The following is an 18415-nucleotide window of genomic DNA, read 5'->3' on the forward strand; positions in this document are numbered from 1 at the left end:
CCATACTGTTGTTGAGACAGCTGAGTCGTAAGTGAAGAAGTGCAATCAGCTGGTGTTGCCAAGAGCCAATATGGCCGCCACAGGGCACATCACAGCACCTGAAAGCCCTCTATAGGGAAATCAATAAGGAATCACAGCTTTCTGCTGACACTTGGCTGGGGGAAACGCAGGTGGTCCTGATATTTTGTACACTTAAGTCTACTGTGAAATATTTTCTTACCCTTTGTGTCACTGTGTATGTATGGCTCCTGGGATGAGGTATAGGCTTCACTGCCCTCCTCACTACACACAACTACAGCACAACATACACAACACACTATGATTACTGCTATTGCTGTTTTAAATATTGCAAGTAGCCTAGTAATAATTTCTCATATTTGTTAAGAGGGTTTCAGCCAAAGTAGCTGGCAGGGCCATGAGTGAGACCCTGGCATGTATTTTTTAAAATGGGTTTGTGTGTGTGTGTGTGTGCGTGTGTGTGTGTGTGTGTGTGTCTCAGAGAGACGGAGACAGAGAAACAGTGACTCACTCATTTTAAATGTCACAGGGTTCACTAAGGTTAATGCATTGTCACATTTAATTTAATTTATTTATTAAATTGAGGCATCTCTGCCCTTAAGACCAATAACTTGCCAGTGCAGCGCACGCTTGAAGAGCAGCACATGCACACAAAGCATATAGGCTGCCATTAAATGTCAGAGGGGGCTCCAAGGTCGAGGCATTTTCGCACAGCTCATTGGACCTTGTGCTTAAATACCATTTATATAGGCTACAATAGATGTAGACATCATAAAGCAAGAGTTATGATTGCGTGATTATGTTGTATGTAAAGTAGCTGAAATTTCCCAGCATTAATGCCAATATTCTTTCAAAATATTTCTGTTATGATACAAAGCTGGCCAAAAGAGATTCATCCATTACTAAATCAGTGAGATCATGAACTGGCTGAAATCTAATCAGGCTTGTATTCACTTGCAGCCAGTCTTTATATTATCATAGCTAATTTTAAGATTGACTGATTACGGGGTAAAAACCAATTAATTAGATTAGAAATGCATTTCTAAAGCTGTTGTTTGTTGTGTCATGTGATATTGTGTGCACATTATGTGATATTGTGCAATTGTGATGATGTATAATGTAGGCTATTAAAATTTCTGTACTTTTTATTAGCCTATACAAGACATTTTCGATAATTGTAGTGTATTTAAAAGCCCAACTAGGGACTACAGTTGGAAATTAACAGTAGCTACAAACTCTTTTATATTTCAGTTGTGAAGTGTAATTATGTTAACTGCACTGTCCCAATCAAATAAATTACTAAATAAAGAAATAAATGGCTGGAACGAATAGGAGAAGAGAGGGAAAGGAGGTAGGAATGAAGACAGATATAGGCCATACTGGGAAAGCTAATTTATTCCTCATTTATTCACATTGACATTATGTTTATTGTCTCACCAGGGGAATGTTTGGTTGCAGCCAGGCTTAAAACAATATAATATGCAGAACCACATCAAACCGTGACATGGCACTAGGGACAAATGGACAACAAAAACACGTCAAGTAACAGAATCAGTCACTGAAAAACAGTGCAAAAAGGTGCTGATGTGCAAAAGGGGCGTTTAAAGTCCCATTCATGGATTTATATTGCTTAGAAATGTGGAGGGCAGTATAGTCTGAGGTGTTACAAACCATTTCTGCTTGCCTGTCACTGAAACTCTGCATGGAATAGCCTGCAGAAAGACTTGAAACTCAACAAGTTGCCCCTAATGAATTTAAAACCGCTGTTTGTATAATCAGGCCAGTTTCTCCTCTGTTTCTGCACTTTCTCTTATTTCTTCTCAGGCAATTACTTGTTCTGAAATGTGTTTATTGTTCTGTCTGTAACTGTAAATGTGGCTGTTGGCCAGGTCTCCCTATTGGAAAAGACATCCATGATCTCAAGGGGATTAGCCTGGTTAAACCAATGTTACATAAAATACAAAAAATGAAATATAAATGGAATTAGAGGAAGAGGGAGTGAGATGAAAAATCAAAAAAGAAAGGAAATGAGAGAGAGGGAGGATAAGGAGATATGTATGTGCGTGTGTGTCTCTCCTACATATTTCCCAGGCAGGAATATTAAGCCGCGCATTAAAATGATAATGCCTCATTTTATTTCACAAGAGACCTCTTAATGACCTGTCTCTGTCTCTCTCTCTGTCGCTAATCTCTCTCTGCCTCCTCCCTTATTCCCATCTCATTCTCGCTCATTTAGCCTGATTTAGATGTGTTCGCTTGTCCTCCTCTCCTCCTTCCTTTCTCCTCTCCTCGATTTCCTCTCTCTCTCCTCCCTATCCCTTTTCTGGCATCATCCGAAAGTCTCCTTCACGTCTCCATCTTGTTCTGCATGCAGCTGCTGGGATTTGAACCTGTACAGACAACATTGCATCACTCCTAGTCTGGCATCTCTTCACTGGTTAGAATTGATTTGCAGATTGTACAGATCACTTTTAAAGCTCAGTTAGGTCTGACTCCAAGCTATTTCACAGACCCTTTAACCCGCTATGAGCCGGTCTCAGCCTCAGATCCTGGTTCTAAAGTCCAGGCTGAAGACTAAAGGAGATCTGGCTTCTGAGCGACCTGCCTGAGGAGCTTAGACCAGCAGAATCATTATCATCTTTTAAACCACTTCTTAAAACTTATTTTTATGGACTTGCTTCCATTTCATGTCTTGTTTTTTTTTACCCTGTATACCCTCTTTCTATGTCTTTTATCTTATGTTTTTCTTGTGTTAATGTATTTTATGAGTATGTTTGTGTCACTAATAAGGATGTTCATGAACAGGCCTAATCAATGATCTGTTATATACTGTAGACTGCAGTGTGCAACATAAACATCATTACGCCCCACACCAAAATTAATCTTTTAGCATAACATTTTAGCATAACATTGATTCTCAGTATCTTGATGGAAAAATTCTATCTTTTGAATTGACCATGTCAAAAAGAATAATGTAAACAGTCCTTGCTTTCTGGGTTGAAGAGTCAAATTCTATTTGAACCATTTACCAACCCTGGGATTAGAACCCAGGAGCCTCTAGTCTAGTCTAGTCTAGTCTAGCCTATTTTATTTATATAGCCCTTTATCACAAGCAAGTCTCAAAGGGTTTTTACATACCACCATATACATGTCATATACCATACTACATCATATATACATACATCCTATACTACGTCATATACATACTTCATATACATCATTTACTACACCATATACATATTACACATCATATACGTCATATACATACATCATCTAGAGCAGTGATTCTCAACCATTTTCATATCACACATATCCACAGACCCCCACTTCATGAGATTTCGTCTCTCGGACCCAAATTGAGAATATTTGCATTGTTAGATATGATTTGGTCCGGAATTCCATGACTATCTGTATTGTAGGTAGAGAGATAACAGAGAAACTATGATCAAATAACGATGATCATTCTTCTACATTCTCTAATGGTGTTAACTTCTTGTAAATTAAATAATGGTGAAGTTTAACAATTCACCAACTTGCTGCGGACCCTCTGGAACCCCCTCAAGGACCCCACGTTGAGAACCACTGATCTAGATCATATACTGTACATCATATACCATACTACACACAAACACACTCATGCCTATGGGCAATTTAGAGTCTTCAATCCACCTGACCTGCATGTGTTTGGACTGTGGGAGGAAACCCACGCGAACACGGGGAGAACATGCAAACTCCACACAGAAAGGACTGGGGGCGGAGCCTTGCATGAAAGTCCGCCGCCCTGCCCAGTGAGCCAAAGCACCAATATGGCTGCCTGAGAAACTAATAAATATTGTATCTCTGCATCCAGTGGCTCTATTTTATTTTAGTTTATGGATTTAGACATACGGCCTGAACGAATAAGAAATAAAGTCAAGTTAGGGCACTTCTAGTTAAAAGCGCTCCTAAGCCTGTGTATCTCCTTTTGCTTCCAGCTGCGTTACTTTCCATTCAGACTTTTTAAGCTTTAATCTCATTTTTTTTTATTTGTTTTCATAACAGTCCATTTTTAATTTGCTTTCTATTCATTTTTTCAATTCTTTGTCTGTTAAGCCGTTGTCGTGTCTGTTGGCGTGTTTGTTTGCCGGTCATGCCATTCGCGGCTCGACTCGGTAAGGGTTTGGGGTTTTCTTTTTTCTTTTTTTTGGTTGTTGTTGTTGTTTTGGTGCCGCTCCAAACCGGCATTGACCTTTGTAAAGGGATAATCCGCTAAATCGCTCAGCCGGACATAAAGAGCTTTTTATTTACCGCACACTGTCTCCTGGCATTTTAAACCCACTCTCTCCGTCTCCGACTCTCTGATGATCCTCCCACGCTCTCTCTTTCTCTCTCCTCTTTTCCCTCACTCACTTCAACTCTCTCTGCCACCTCTACATGTCTCTTTCTCTTCCTCTCCCTCTTTTTCTCGCTCTCTTCCTCTATTTGTCATCTTTCTCTGCACATTTCTCTTGCATTTCCTCTTTCTGTCTCTCTATCCCTTGTTCTCTTCCTTTAGCTCTCTTTCTCTTTCATTCCTCTGCCTCTCTTTTCTCTTTCCACATACGATCCATCTCTCGTCTCTCTCCCTCTCTTTCCCTTTCTAACTCTCAGATCTCTCTCTGTCTCAACTTGGTGTGTGTGTGTGTGTGTGTGTGTGTGTGTTTGTGTGTGTGTGTGTGTGTGTGTGTGTGTGTGTGTGTGTTCACCACATTGTTATTTCCTGGACATTTTAATTATCAGTCTTCTAGATGGGGAAGTTGGCACAGACAGCCAAATTATCACAGACTATCTAAATTTAACAGTGTAGAAAAATTAGACACATTGACACACTGTCAAACACACACACACACACACACACACACACACAGTGTGTCACAACCAGTCAGACACACAAAGGCAGACATAGACAAACAAACACACATACTCACAGTCTGAGACATGCAAACACACACACACACACACATGAATAGTGTGTCACAACCAGTCAGACGTAGACAGACAGAAAAACACACCCACACAGTCTGAGACTGTGCATACACACATACAAACATGTACACACGCACACACACAGAAACACAAAGTGTGTCACAACCGATCAGATGCAGACAGACAGAAAAGTGAGCACACACACATTTACATACAGTCTGAAACATGCACACACACATACACGCCAAGTCAAACCAGTCAGACACACATAGACGACACTGAAAATGAACACACACACACATACACACGCATGTATTCGCACAGTGTGTCACAATCAGTCAGACGCAGAGAGAAAAATGGAGACACACCATTATGCAGTCTCAGACACACATACACAACAAGTGAAACACACACACACACACACACACACACAGGCATACGCACACATGCATACACACATGAACAGAGTGCCACAACCAGTCAGAGAGAGAGAGAGAGAGAGACTATATCTACAGCAGCGGTGTCCAACCGCCGAGTATCTGCAGGTTTTCCTTCCAGCCAATCACAGCAGGTGATTAGTTCCTCCTCTCTGGCTGATGGTGTGCTAATCAGTCTTAGCTCTTATTCCTCCATGGCACATTCGCTCTTAATAAACACAGCAAGAGAAAAGTAAGAAAATCCAAACTTAGATTCAAGAAATGTGCGAAGAACCCCAATTCTGCACAAAAATCCATTTATGAATCGCACTTCATCTTAAATTGGAAGCATGTGCCCGATAATTAGCATAAGTAAACCCCCCACTACGCCCATATAAGGGCATCAGACTTCAATACCGCACACACACACCCCAACAAATGTGGCAATTGCATTTGACAGGCAGAGATAAATAAAAGGGCAGCAAGAGGAGAAAAAAGCCTTTCCTCATCAGAGAGAGAGATCCGATCATCTGAAGCTACCATCAGAAAGTCATTCTCAAGTGTGAGCGGCGGTGTCACGGCTAAAGTGTAAAGCACGGAAAGAAATGAGTGATGCCGCATTGATGGCAAACCGCGCGGCTATTGAAGTTAAAAAAGAAGCGGTTCGATTTGAGATGAGACGCTAAAAACATCAGGCGTAGGACGGGAGCCACAGGAGAGGGACCGGCAGAAGGAATGGATGAGTGCCATTGCAGCCATCATTGGAGGAGTGTGAACTCTAGCTGTCCTCAACCGGACTTACGGAGCTCTAGACCACATACTGCTGCATCAAGTACGAGGAGCTGAAGACCATGGAAAGAAGCAGTCCAAATTATAGATCCTGCTTGCTTTGTACTCCACGTGCCCTTTTCAAATCAGTTTATCTTTTCTTTATGTTTCAGGAGAATCTTCAAGGAATCTAAAACAAATCTATCAGCATGAGCTTTATTTCATTCTGCAAATGTCTTTGGCTCCTGTCTGCCATCCACATCACAGACTGTCTTAAGTCACTCAAACGGAACTTATATTTTACTCTCTCTCCCTTCACAATGCATTGGAAACTGAAATTTCCCAATGGTCCCAATGCTATAGTAATAAGGAGGTTATGCACATCCCATAATAACTCAATGGCAGGATGTGTAGACATTAGATCCAGAAGAAAACTGTTAGAATGCAATCCTCTGTGCTTATGTTGCCCAGGCCAAAGTGTTGCTGGTTTTGCATGGGTAATATTTTGTGTGTTTGGTCCAACCTTGGTTAGACCCACAAGTACAGCAGTGTTTTGAGGGGGCTGATTGAAACTTCGAGTTGACTGAACTAACTGAGAAGAGGGGAAAAGCTTGGTGTTTTGCCAGTTTGGCCTTCAGGAGATGGCAGTAGCTGGATTTACATTGAGCCCAAGGGCGGATATTTCATTTCACTGTTGGGGGGGACAATAAACAGAAAAATTTCTCAAGAGCAATTCCTGAAGGGGACACCAAAGGTCCCGCCAAAAGTACTGTTGTATTAAATGTATATAGAGGTCCATTATGAAACATTTCCATAAGCACTTCATTCCTTTCTTATGAAGATTTTATCAAATTGCCTTTGATATTACTGGGGTCTTTCTACTTGGCGTTTCGGTGCACTGAAAAATGATCGGATGTCTGTTTTTCTTTTCTCTGCCATTTTAACTGACCTGGCTGGCTGACAAATAGACACACACACACACACACACACACACACCCCACACACACACACAGCATGCAGGTTATTTACAGTAGTAGGTGAGATGCAACACCCATTAACTGAACTAAAGCTAATATATGCCTAATTAGATTTAGTTTTCCCGAAAAAGCAGATCTCTAATGTTTTGCTGTCAGTGTGTAAAAGTCCAGAACGCTATGAAGCCTGCCAGAAACTTACTTATATTTAACATAATGTTTGTTGTAATTATGTCTTTTTTATTAATTAAGTCTTCATTTATTTCCAAAATTATGAACAAAATAACATAGTGGCAGCCATTTTACATGCAGTAAGAAAAAAATAATATACTTAGAACCTAATTACATAGGGTAAGTTAATCTTAAATATTATATTATAGAAATATTACTGTTACCATCTACAAAAAATAAAGTATTTTGGTATGAAAACCCACATTTTAATTTAACCAAGTATCCTGTATCATAAATACATGTCTGGCATTTGTAACAAACCAAACCGCTTGAAAATCGGTCGAAAATTCAGTGAGTTATGAGGATTTTAATTGTGGATAGACCTCCTGCCTCCATACACACACATGCATTAGGAGACGCGGCTCCGTACCAACACGCTGACGCACAAGATTCAACCGCGAGGTAACGGAACAAAATGTAGTCTGGTTACAATTGTGAATGTGTTTTATTCTATTGAGTGGTAGAAGTAAAGAAAAATGTCTGACACATCCTTTGTTTTAAGTTAACCTTTGCAAAGTAGCTTCTTACTGGAGGTCAGCCACCACTGACACACTTCCAGAGATCCTCCACACACACTCGTACCGAGGGCTAATGTGTGTGTGGGGGGGTTCGGGGAGGCAGGTAGGCAGTGGACCAAACCACTGTGAGGCGTATGAGGGGGGGACGCAATCTTTCGAAACTTAAAAACGCATTGTTTTGCGTCTATAATTATCACAAGTGCTTTCAATGCATATTATTATATTATTTAAAATTATATAGTTATGTTTACAATGATATATTGAGGGGGACAACTCTCTGTTAGTCCCAGGAAGGGGGGGTCCGGACCCCCCTGTCCCCCCCGTAATTTCCGCCCCTGATGGAGCCTAATATTCCATTATTGATCAGAATGATAGCTCAATCAGAATAAAAATGCTCATGTAATCACCTCAGTCCAAGTATGTGATATTCAAGTAGTGTAAACAACTACACATCATGCACTTCCAGGTTGTTTTTCACCGCTAACTTGAAACCAGCATAAGTCTACACTGCAGCAAAATGACTGAAGAAGTTGATAAGTGATAAGTTTGCTGAAGAGGCTGATTCACGTTGGAATTAGGAAAGACTGGCAGCTATCAAATCATAAATGTGTTTGTGGAAGACTCCTTGTCACAAGTAGAACATTTACTTTTCTTCTCACAGATAGTTATGTTTGCTTTAGCCATTCTATTCTATTCTATTCTATTGGTAGCTAGATGGATGGCTAAATATTAATAAGTTTAGTCAGCTATACAAAATAGGTTAGGTGGCATTCAGTTAACATGGTAGATAACGCGACTCGTAGCTAACGTTAGCTAACATAACTAAGATGGCACAAAAACTGTTAGCTTAACATCCATTTTAAACAAAATCTGCAGTATGAAAGGGGAGGTATAAAGATTTGATAATATATTCAATAGAACGATATTCACAGCTAATAGCCATAAATGCTTAAACTTACTCCTTTTCTTGAATGGAAACCAGAAGATTCTTTATCGTCCAATTAAAGGAAGTGACGTCAACAAACGCAGGCGAAGCAGCTTTGTTGTTGGAATCGTGTTTTTTTAGTTATCCACATATTCATTTTATTCATTTACATACTTTGAATGTTACTTTATGCTTGTGTGGTATTATTTTTTTAATTTTTAAATAACCTTTTGGGGTTAAATATTTAGGGGGTTAAAAGATAGAAAGCACTTAACAGTGATGTATGTCAGAACTGCACTCCACCTTATAATTCCAAGATCACAATGTATAGTTGAATAATCCTGTGTAATGACTACAGGAGGAGTGCACTTTGCTGAAACTGCTGTTTGATTCAAAAGAACAGCACAAATGCAAGTATTGGGCACAGCACACAACAGATGTATGCTAGTTTGTGGGATTATTCAACTACACATGTCAAAAAGAGTTTGATTCTGATTCCATGCTTTGGTGCATGTAAACACTCACCTTAGCAGTTCCCAATCCATTTCAGACAGTCCAAGCCTTAATGCATACTGTAGTCTCAAACAGTTTTGAGTCTAAACGGACAAAACAGATCAAAGCCCAAGTCAGATTTCAGCTTGGGGCATTTTCCATTTCCATTTGCATCCTATTTCCATTGAGACTGTTAGGTCAGAAAGGTTCAATCTGTGTCACAAAACAAATACAATATTTGAGCCGGCACTGAAACTTCAGCCCTATTGGTTCAGCATCAGTTTAGATGTTTACTTGGAGTGAAAAAGTATCGCCTTATGTAAAAAAACTCAAGTTTGATTGAGGAAAAAATATGTTTTTATTTAACTTCAATCTCACCTTCAGACTATTTTGTAGAGTTACATGACAGGAATATATTGAGACGGAGTCAGGAGCAGGAAGGCTGTCTAATCCAGTTGCAGTCACTGTAATCACTCTAGGTATTTTTGCTGCATCATATATCAACCTGCCTCAAGAAAAAAACATAGGAGTGAGTGTGTGTGCGTGTGTGTGTGTGTGTGTGTGTGAGAGAGAGAGAGAGAAAGTGACTGTATGGCGAGGTGTATTTTTGTTTCTGCCATTCCTAACAAGCACCACCTGCAGCTAAATGTTCACTACTGTGTGTGTGTGTGTGTGTGTGTGTGTGTGTGTGTGTGTGAGGAATATAGTCGTAATCATTGGGGTTATGGAGGGTTTGTCTCACTGCATTTGACACACACTCACACACACACACACACACCGAGACACACAGGGGAACAACATATAGCTGCAGGTGGTGCTTGTTAGGAACAGCAAAACAAAATATGGTTCACTGTAGAGTCACACACACACACAGAAAAAGACATATGTATTGACAGAGAACTACCAAAAGGTAGCGTGTAACGTGATCCTTAACACACACTGATGGCAACACATACACACAATTACATCACCCATATATACTGTTTCTATTGTAGCGCAGATCAGCATGTTACAGAACTGTTAGACTGGTTTCTATACTGTTTCTATTGTAGCGCAGATCAGCATGTTACAGAACTGTTAGACTGGTTTCTATGCTGTTTACTACATCAAGTTGCATTTGTGTCTTCAGGCTGAGGCTGAGAAAATAAAATATTGCAGCAAAGACTGTAGATACAGAATTCTACCTGGCATTGTAAACTATGGATTGCGTCTTGAGCTTGTTTTGTAGTAAGAGCATTTTTTATTAATGTCTTATTGCATTTGACTCTCTAAATATGATTTAACGGGTCTGGATCTCAGTACAAATCAAAGCATTTTAAAGACTCAACCTGAAACAGGGCAAAGAATGTAGTGGGTATCAAATTGGATTTTTATGACTCATTTGATTTGTTTTTATTAAAAAATATAGTCTGGGTCAGGATCGCCTCAAGGTCTAATATTTCACTCTGCTTCCTTTTTGCAAATAAAATTCATTGCAAAGTGCCTGAAAAGCAGCCGCATGAATCATTGAGTCAAAGACAGTTTGGATTAAAGATGTCCTGTTAATGCAGTTACCTTCACCTCACTGCAATAGGAAGGTGAAAGAAATATAGAGAGAGAGAGAGAGAGAGAGAGAGAGAGAGAGAGAGAGAAATAGCAGGAGACAATGCATATCTATCTATCTATCTATCTATCTACTTGTCTATCTGTCTATCTACACACACACACACACACACACACTCAAGTTGCCACCAGATCAAAGAATGCATTCTGACATGTCTGTGGCATTGGGAGACATTTTTATCAATATTTCCTTTTCATCTAAGTGTATGTGTGTGTCAGTGTATATGTGTGAGGGGATATGAGTATGGTGCCACACACACACACACACACACCGTCCATGGGTGTGTATGTGGTTGTGTGTGTTATGTGTGTATAAGTGTGTGCATCCAAGTCATGGTCTGAGTCAAAATGGGAGGCATGAGCGGAACGTTTTCAGAAGCCTACAATTCTCCTGACAGACCCTTAGTGTGTTCACACACTCCCGCACACACACACGCACACACATGGACACACACACACACACACACACACACACACACACACACACACACAGCCATCTAGCAACCCTCACAGCTACTCGTACAAGCTGTCTAAAAAGGCTTTGATTCCGTACTGGGCAGTCTCGCATGCCTGTCTCCAGCGCATCAACACACACACACACACACACACACACACACACACACACACACACACACACAAGAAGCACAGACAAGGACACACACACACACACATACACACTGTGAAAGGCTGTGATTGCTCAAGCATCACTCAGCATTTTTTACTCCTGGGGAGAGAAAGAGAGAGAGAGAGAGAATAGTAGAGATTGAGCGGAGAGCAAGAGGACAAAACGGAGAAAAAGAACAAGCGTGTTTGAAAGCAAGGGCGAGAGAGGCAGAGAAATAGGGAGAAGGAGAAAGAGAGAGGGGGGGGGTTTGGAGGACAGAGAAAGAGGGAGGGAGAGAGACACAGATGCTGAATTAGAGAGAAAAAGAGCGGGATGAAGGCTGGGGGATAGAGGGAAAGAGGAGAGCAAGAGGACGAGAGAAAAAAATGTGAGGTTAAAAGTAAAGGTGACAGGGAGAGAGAGAGAGAGAGAGAGAGAGATAGGGAGAGAGAGAGGGGGAGAGAAAGAAAGAGAGAGAGAGGGCATTCTATCCTGTTAACCACTGTAGAGTGGGAAATGGGATTTTGTGTCACATTGCTCCAGCAAATTGCTGCATGGCGCTGGCTTATAGTGGGGTAGCCACTGCTTCTTCTTGACATATAGAGCTTTTCAAAGACTAGCTTGGGACCCAAAGGTGCCCTGCTGGAACGTTAACATGGGCGCCCAAATCATTCAAGACAAATTGGCATCCGAAGTCAGTGCCCGGTTAGGCTGCCACAGCCTCTGCGAGTTCCTGCAGTGGGAGGTAGGCTGAATAAAACACTGACCGCGTTTATATATGCACACAAAACATGTGTCTTTAATGCAAGCAAGACAGCAGTGCAAGTATATTCTTAGCTGGAGCAATAATGTAGAGTACTCTGATTTTACTGGCATTAATAATAATAATAATAATAATAACTTTATTTGTACAGCACTTTTCTAAAAACCATGTTTACAAAGTGCTTTACATACAATAAAACCCAAAGAGACAGTGATGTAAAACTACCATGATTAAATAAATAATAGAGCTGAATAATAAAAATAAATAAAAAAATAATAAAAATAGGAATAAAAGGTCATACAAGAGATAAGCAGATACAACTAAAAACAAACAAACAAATAAAACAAACAGAGATACAATTAAAAACAGATGGAACTTTACATAAAAGTGTGTGCCTAACCACAAGAAAGCAATACAATGGAGATACAGGTACAATAATAATATAGTAATAGAGACCAGTCATAACATGTAAACACCTTAATCACATTTCTTTCTGGTAGCTTTTTCCTGGGAAAACTGTTTGGAATAAACAGAAGAAGAACTGGGTAGTTAGCATGAGCAGTGATAGCCACCATGGCTGAAACAGACAAAGAAAAGAGAAACTCAAACTGCATCAACAGAGAATCCAAGGAGGAAGACGTCACAGTTCTGGACACACTGTTTGATTGACAGGTGATCTGTGGGAAGAGCAGTGCAGAAACACCACAGCAATGAGCGCTGAGTAACAAAGATGACAAAATCAAATAAAAACAAGGATCTTGAGGATTACCACTTCAATAAAGTACTCAGTACTTGCATCAGTTGTGTTGAGTATACCCAACTTTGTGTGCCTCCCTTGTTTTCTAAGGATTTTCTTCGCTCAATTTGCTTGCTCCCAGCGCTGGTTTGACTCCATCTGTATGCTCTGGTTGGACTGCGCAGCTTACTGGGCTTTGTGGGTGGGATGTCTCCGACTCTCTCTTTCTCCGTGTCTCTTCCTTTCCATCTCTATCTTCTCTCTTTCTACTTCTCTCTCTCTCTCTATGCCCTCTGTCTCTCAGGACAGAAGGTCTAGTGAATGTTAATAATTCATCCCGCCGAAAGACAACGCTCTTTCTTCGCAACAAAACTGTGCTGCCTCCCAAGGATGGCAGCATTTTCTTAACCCATAGAGGAACCATGTAATCCTCCAATACAAGTGAAAACATGGAAATCAGTTAGAGTTAGGAGGCACATGCAGATGCTGGTGCTCATACAGTACATGCACAAAAACATACACGTGCACAATTCAGATGTATACATGCTTTAAGTGTGATCAAGTTAAGCATGTGTAGCTCATGTTGTTCTGTCAATGTTTTGTCATTTCCGTTCACAATACCAGATTATATGGGGAGGCGTCACTTTGCAGAATCATGTAAATCGCACTATTGTCTTAGTCAGATTATTGGATATAGTCCCATTATTGTGCACATGTAAACATAACCACTGACATAACAAGAGAGTATAGTAGTCATGACAGGTTGCACCTTGATTATCTAGTAATTATTGACTATGTTACAAATACAGTTCTAAAAACAGTAATAAGAATAGTGGGTGTGGTTATATTACATCTTTACATTCATCTGATTGCACAGCATAGGCAAATGTGAGTGAGTGTGTGTGTGTGTGTGTGTGTGTGTGTGTGTGTGTGTGTGTGTGTGTGTGTTTACCATTTTGAAAAGATAATTTGTGTATGCATATTAGGTTTGTATTTGTGTGTGTGTAATTTAACTCTCCAGTCAGTAAGTTAAAAAGACTATTGGGACCAAAAGATAATTTGCTTTCAGTCTTTTATGAGTGCTTTCAGTCTTTTATGAGTGTGTGTGTGTGTGTGTGTGTGTGTGTGTGTGTGTGTGCGTGTGTGCGTGTGTGCATGCGCGTGTGTGTGTTCAAAGATGAGAGAGACCATTGTTTGGCCTATTACCAAGCACATAATTATTTTGTCATTTGTCAGTTTGAATACAGAGGATACAGTGTTTGGCCTATTACCAAAGAGGTGTGTGTGTGTGTGTGTGTGTGTGTGTGTGTGTTTACAGCTTGTCCATTATTTGGGCCATTATTGAAGAAATAATTGTGCATGTGCGGGTATGTGTGTGTACATGGCCCTCTACCAAAGACATATCCATTGTGTTGCTTGGTGTTTTTCTAGTGTGTGTGTGTGTGAGTGTGTGTGACTGTTTGTCACCATTACCATGAAGAACATAATTTATTTACGGCTCTTTGGAGACACATAACAAAGTCTGGAGAACATTAGCCTGTAGCTAAAACCCCTCTCCAGGCAGCTCAAACATAATATATTGTTTGAGTGAGGTATTTTTTAATACTATTGTACACTCTGTTGCTGGTAACAATGGCAACAACACATATCATATTGAAATGTAACAAAAGATGGAAGGTGGGTCAAGCTACAAAGATGTATTGAAAATTGCATCCTATTAACAGTTTAAGTCAAATCAACAATCTTGCATGGCAATTTAAAGCCTCAGTCCATAACCTATGAAACACTGTCTTCACCACTGGATATGTTTACTAGAACTATATACAGTATATGCAACTGGAGATACTTCTTACCACTCAAAACTTTAATGTCTAAGCTTAAAACATAAGGAGTGGCAGTGGTTGGTGAATAAATATGACTCTTGCATGTATTTTGAGGCTGTAAATAGTTTGTGTGTTTGCCATGTCTGCAGCAGTTCCACTGGATTAATAAGGGGGTTAAGTACCTTGCTCAAAGGCACAAGGGCAGGAGCTGTTGAGGGGGTTTCTCATTCATTTTTCCCAGGGATTCAAACAGACGACAACAGGTCTAAAGCCTGGTCACAAACAGCGGCAGTAAAAGTAAACAAGTTAAGAACGTTCCAAAAAGCTTGTTTTCCAACTAGTCAGAGAACATAAGTGGATATACCCAATATCTGGATGGAAAATAAATCCGTGATTGTATCTTTAAAATGATCAATTAAGACCAGAATATTTGATAGTGTTGTCAACTGCAGAGCGTGAGAGCTGAAAACCCGGTGCGCTACCTGATGCGCGCCCCCCTGCCTCTTCCCATCGATCAGGGCATTAGCAATACATTACCAAGTAATGAATTGGAAAATCAAAGCCAGCCTTCGGTGACCTCGCCAGTCATTTGACATTTTAAACAAGCAACAAACAAGCATTGCAAGCAAAGTATTGACTTACAAGGCAAAAGAGAACAGCTGTGTCCCTACCCTGATTTCCCCTGCAGCATATGTGAATCTCATTTTGACTGACATTGTGACTGCTGGAGACATCATGTTTTTGGGTTGAATTATTTTCCAGAAGGGATTATGGGAATTTTGCAAGGGCACTAGGGCACCTGACCTATGCCCTCCTTATTTTTGGTTGCTTGTAATGTTGGTGATCTAGGAATTGAGGCTTAGTCTACTGTTGCACTCATTGTAAGTCGCTCTCGTGCTGGATAAGAGCAGCAGCTAGCTTAAATGCTTAAAATGTAGGATCCAAATTGGTAGAACCTTATCAAAGCTGAGGACAACAGTCATTTAAATAAGTGAGTGGAGAAACTATGCTGCTCTACAAAGTCAGCAGTAAATAGTGGTATTCACAAGCACTAATACTGAAAAACATGACTTCAAAATGTATCTTCGGTTACACAAAATTTGGAGCGGAGTTAATATTCGCTAGCTAACTGAGAAATTAGCTGGAAGCTAGCTTTGCTGCTCACTAGCTAGCATAGTATAGGATAATTTTGAATGGTGTGAACGCACCATGCAGACTCGGGTGCGGACCAAAATCTTGCAAAAGGTTCGCCAAAAATCGGCGGTCTCGGCCCTCTTCCATTTGGACCATGGTCCGAATGGAAGGAAATGACAATAAAAAAATAAATACAGAGCAGTACTGGTGGTTGTACCTGTTTTAGGAGCTTGAAGTACTGGCTCTGTTCATTTTAGAACCAAAGTTTTCTGACTGGGCGGTGGTTAAAAACAGAAAACTCCGCTCAACCGGGATGCTGGGCGACATTAAACAAACGCACAATCAAATGACAGACAGACAGTTTAACCTGAGCCATGGAGCTGACAGGTTGTGTTATGAAAATGTAGAGGAAGAAGAAACTAGACATTCTTTCATATTTTCAACCCAATGTGAGTGATAAAACAATGTGTTCAAGTGAATTTAACTTGTTTCTATGAAGTAGCTCCGTTATGAGTGAAGCTGCTGCTGTATTTCTGCCGTCTATCAGTAATTCTGTCAGTTTTCCAACGGATCAGTGTGGCCGCAGCTAGTGCAATTCAAGCCCCTGTTCTTAGGGGCTTGAATTCAACACACATGCCGTGGGCCTGTACAGGATCTGTACTTGTTTTCACTCCCACCAAGATATCTGTCCAGTAGGTCCGCTTGATATTATAGTCGGTGTGAAATGAACCGGACCGATACAATGTAACAACCTAGTGAACTCTGGTTCGGACTTTAAGTGGACTTTGCGGTGTGAAAGTTATTTTTCTAAAGATTTCTACATTTTTGATTCTTAGCAAGTCAACAGTAATCACATAATGGCATCACCATGTGAGTCCACCTGAAATGGAAAGTGTTTTGAATATAAATTATTCCATGTTCATCTCGGAATTCATCATTCAGCTAACTTGTTCCTCAGTCTCTACGTGTCAGACATGGCATAAACAATTTAGTTTTTATATGTGTGTGTGTATATGCATTGTTGGCTGTGCCTTTATGTGGATGTGTGTATTCATCAACATATTGGATAGAGAGATATGACGTTTCCATATAAATGTTAATACAAAATTGATGATGATTGATAAATGATGTAGTGCTCATTACAGCTTTTATAATTGCTTGCATTGCATTATAATTGTTTCAAAGTGCAAAACTCTTAATGCAGTGAGTCAAACTGAGTATACAAAGTGATTCAGAATCACAGAGCATTAAATCAATTCAACATGTTTTTTCGATCATGTCTCATTACTTCCAACAACATTGCTCAGGTGAGCAGCACTGGCAACCCGATCGCTAATCACTCCACAGCTACATAAAAGCCTGTGTAGCAGCATGGAGGGGGCAAATGCTGGTGGTGTTGTAGGTTGAGGGACAGGACAAGGTTGTGGTCAAGGTAGAGGTTGTGGTCGAGGGGGGAAACGACATAGCAAATAACAGCCACAGTTATTGACTATGTCATACATCTAGGCCTAACAATGAAAGAAGCTAGACAGATTGTACAGTTAAATTTGATCAAAGCCAACCATGGCTCTAATAATAAGTGTTATACTGTTATTACAGTATACAGTTATACTGTGTTATACTAAGAGTTTTTCATACTCAAAATCAGTAAGATGATAATCTACTGCAGTGGTTCTCAATCGTGGTCCTTGGGAACCAGAGTACTGCTGGCTTTCTATACTACCAGCTACTTAATTGCCATGAAACAGATCTATTCTGTGCCTTGGCAATGGAATGGTGTTAGAGTGAAGGCCTTGAGATGTGGGTACATTCAAGTATGTGTATAGCTACGCTGCAAAACTATTGTACTGATATGAATATTGCGCATTTCGTAGAAATAGCCTTGTTTTTGCCTGTACAATAAATACTGTAAGGCAGCAGTCTGTTTCTGCTACCCCAGTAGTGGATAATGGTCTTCTGTTTCAGAGGATGATGGAGATTAACGCCAGACCTGAGCCACATGAGGTCCTGTGTTGATGAAGCAGAGTTCAGTGACACCGTTGTCTGAACCTGCTTTGGCAGAGAGCAACAGTTGACAGCATGGAGCAAACATAATAATGTGTGCTGCCATTTCAACTAATGGAGCGGAGACTCGAGCCACCCTGCTGGAGCCATACTACCCTGTGCCCTTCTTTTTGGATGGGCTTAACAAGCGTCTTGTACAACCAAAAATGCTCTGACTAGCTAACCCAATTCACCAATAGGTGTCAAGAAAATCATTTGAATGAACAAAGCGTCAAACTTCAACCTATTGTGAGACTGTCACGACTATACTATGCATAGTACAGACCTTAAAAGGCCTTCTCTCCCCCCTAAACTACACTGCATGCGGAACTTTTGCATATTGGAACTTATTGCGGCCCAGTTTCAGTACTTTAGGCATTTCAAGCTGTTACACCAGGTCTGTTCTTGTGAATTAAATGGCTGC

The sequence above is a fragment of the Centroberyx gerrardi genome, chromosome 17 (assembly GCF_048128805.1).
Source record: "Centroberyx gerrardi isolate f3 chromosome 17, fCenGer3.hap1.cur.20231027, whole genome shotgun sequence".
NCBI lineage: Eukaryota > Metazoa > Chordata > Actinopteri > Beryciformes > Berycidae > Centroberyx > Centroberyx gerrardi.